General features: G+C 40.6%; 1 long non-coding RNA gene across 1 annotated transcript in view; it reads left to right on the top strand.

Moving 5' to 3' along the window:
- Positions 1-204: 204 nt before the first annotated feature.
- Positions 205-3347, top strand: part of LOC119616840 — a 5362-nt gene continuing 2219 nt past the window's right edge. The window contains exon 1 of the long non-coding RNA XR_005232896.1: positions 205-414. This is a non-coding gene — a long non-coding RNA (uncharacterized LOC119616840). The remainder of the gene's footprint in view (positions 415-3347) is intronic.

Raw genomic sequence — 3347 nt, 5'->3', positions numbered from 1 at the left:
ATTGTTTTAGTTTTTTGTCTTTGTATTGTTTCTGTCATCATTCACTTCTCTGTTTATCTCTTGTCTTCCTGCCACGCCCACCTTCACCTGTTGCTAATTGTAATTGTGCCCACTTCCCCTAATGACCCTCAGCTTTAAAACCTGGTCACTTTCTCCACTTCTGGTTGGTTCGTTGTCTCTGGTCTCTGGTCTCTGGTCTCCTCTTTGTTTAGTTTATATTTTGGATTTTTGCTGCCATGTCAGCCCTTTTGTTTTGTTTGTTTATTTAAGAATAAAGTTTAGTTTTCTTCTTTAATGAGTCAGCACTCTTGGGTTCGACTCCTTCTCCACCGGCATCAACGTCTGACAGAGTTCAGAGTTTTGGTCTTCAAACCAGATTTCACCTGAGTTCTGAAAAACACACGTGGCGTTACAGTAAGCATCTTACAATTCTGTGCCTTATTTAGTGATGGCAGCATCTTCAGATTTGTTGGTAGAACTTTAGGACCTGTCCTCAGTGGACCTGTCCTCAGTGGACATGTCCTCAGTGGACCTGTCCTCAGTGGACCTGTCGGTCCATCAGTCTTTAAATCCAGAGCTAAGATGTTTGTTTCCTTCCTGTGTTGGAATAAATCACTGTATTCTTGTGGAGTCTAAGCCTGTTTGCAGGTTAAACCGGCGCTCCTCTCTTCGGTTTAAAGACAGCCGTATCATCCGGAATGAGCGATCTTCTTGTAAAAGTGTTTCATATCCTGAGAATTTAATTTCCTAAATTACATCCTGATCCTTCATGCGGTTGGAATAAAGTTTGCAGGATGTGATATTAGTTTAGTCTCAGCATGCAGATTCACCACAGAGATGAGCCCAAGCTTCACATTTATCTTTATAACTGGAGGCTGTGCAGCGAAGATCTGCAGACCTCCGACTGTAACTGTGTGTGTGTGTGTGTGTGTGTGTGGAAGAGTTGTGTATTTATTAAAGCTTGAATAAGTGGAGGTAGGTGGTGTGTACCCTCTAAACATCAATGAATAGTTTGTCCTTCGCGCTTTGCAGTCGGAAACTAAATTGAATCTTTCCTTTTGGTTTGAGCTGAATGTTTGAAAAGAGTAATATGCTTCAGTCGTTCTCTCTTTCTCCTCGGCAGAACACTGAACAAAGAATGCCTTTCAGACTTTAATTGAAATACAGGTTTGCATCAAATGAAACACACTTGTGCACAAAAGTTTTCTAATGCGGTAAAAAATACATGCAGATAATCAGTCAACACTTACCTTAAAGTGAATCCTGCAGACATGAGACATTAATGTGTTCTCATTCTCAGGAAGATAATATGTAGTTTAGTTAAATTTTCTGAGGACTGACTAAAACAAAGTCTTTTTCTGTTAAAATCACTTCTAGATTCTCAGATTTATCCGACACACAAAGTTTCTCTAAAATCTGCTCTTGGATTCACCTCAGTCTGTATTTTTAGCTTCTTTTTTCCATCTGGTTCGTCCTTTCCTCTAATTATCCTCAACCAGAACAATAAATAACAAAGTTCAGACTCGCCGACCCTCCTCCTCCTTCAGCTGCTCTTCTTTCTTGCTTTAAGGATTTTAAAGGGATCACTTCCTGTGGCCCTTTGGTTTCCACTCATGCTAACAAGCCATATTTATGGAAACTCAAACTTTATTTCTCGGCACAATGTGACAAGTGAGTGGTGAGGAAAACTAACCGTGAGAAAATCAAAATGCCAAGGTGCAGCTTAAAGACGACGGGGCTAAATTGGCCATTATTTTCTCTTCCTGTCTGTCTCTGCGTAATGCTCCCCTCCCCTCCGCCACCTTCTTCATTAATGAATGCACACATTTCTAAGTGCAGCTGTGAACTCACACTTTACATCCTAATCAGACTGAATTTACAGGCAGGAAGGCTGGAAGGAGGAAAACTTCCATCATTCAAACATTTGTTGCTCTTACACTGATTACCTGCAGGAAGGAGAATCCTTTGGATTGAGTTTTCACTTCTTCTCTGAAGTTTTTTTATTTTATAGTGTCGGAAAATATTCAGTAAATATTTAATTCGAAACACTGTTAAAACACAGACTTCTATAATATTCCTGAAAGAAGAAGCTTTTTTGTGCAAACTCTAAAAAGAAAACAATCAGATCTGTAGTCTGTAATCAGACTTGAACTCTGCTTTCTCAGTAAAAGAACGACTGATGTTTTTAGTTATATGTGAATAAAAGGGTTGTTTCTGACATTTATTCCTGTTTTTCCTTCAAAGTTTCAGATCCATCAATGTCTGCATATAAATACATAACTCTGACCTCTGACCTTTGACCTGTTGATATTTGGTCTCAGCAGGGTTTTAAAAAATCACCGGCAGCAAACAGATGGATGACAGGAAACCACAGAGGGAAGCAGAGAAAATGTGCTGTTGAGACAAGAAACAAGGAAAAACAAAAAGATGTCAGCTTTTAACCTTCACAGCTCCTCATTCAGATGTTTTAGAGACAAGAATAAACCTAAATACAAAGATGGATGTCTGCTTCCTGTTGGCTTGTTGCACCTTGATGTTCCACTGTTATTCCCATCAGTCCAAGAGTTTCAGTGTCTTCGCAAATCAGTTTCAAATATTCCACAGATCAACAACAAAAATATTCTAATCAGGCTCTTCCCTACTTTTTTGCACAAGGAAGTGAAAACTAATTTTTCAGCCCCACGTTTGCAAAAATTCTCTTCTTTTTTTAAGTTAGTGCTGCCAAAAATGATAAAGTGAATGCAGCACCATGGAGGAGACTCAGGGAAGAAGTTTAAATAAACCAAATTCTCCATATCTGCCTGTAATGTCTGCTAAAGGGCAAAAAAAGGTGGTTAGGAGGGGGAACCTTAGAGGAAGCTCCGGCTGCAGTAAAAACCAGAAAAGAAGAGATGAAGAAAGAATGTCAGATCTGATTTTACAGCGATAATGAAGAGAGAAATGAGAGAGGGAGGGAGAGGCAGAGATAATGTGAGAGGGACAGATAACAAACGGAGGAAGCTGCAGGCAGGAGGAGGTAATGGACTTCTGAGTGGAGAAACCAGAGACAGATTTACGAGGAGAAAGGGATGAGTGCCGTGAAAATGCAGAGCGAGCGTGATGGAGTGTTAAGTAGAGGGCTAAAGTGTTGCCCCGCCTGCGCTGTTTTTACAAAGCAGTCAGGAAAACAGTGTTTAAATTTAACTGTCAGATGTAACTGCACACTAAACCTGAGGAACACGGGTCAGACACAACCATAAAACATGACGCTCTGAACTGGACCAGAACGGGACCCAGATGACCCTGACATGACCCCAACATGACCTCAGCATCACCCTGAACCTGACCCCAACATGACCTCAGCATCA

Source organism: Kryptolebias marmoratus, unplaced genomic scaffold, assembly GCF_001649575.2.
Source record: "Kryptolebias marmoratus isolate JLee-2015 unplaced genomic scaffold, ASM164957v2 Scaffold110, whole genome shotgun sequence".
Classification (NCBI taxonomy): Eukaryota; Metazoa; Chordata; class Actinopteri; order Cyprinodontiformes; family Rivulidae; genus Kryptolebias; species Kryptolebias marmoratus.
The sequence above is the reverse complement of the archived record's forward strand: the minus strand, read 5'-3'. Positions and strand labels throughout refer to the sequence as shown.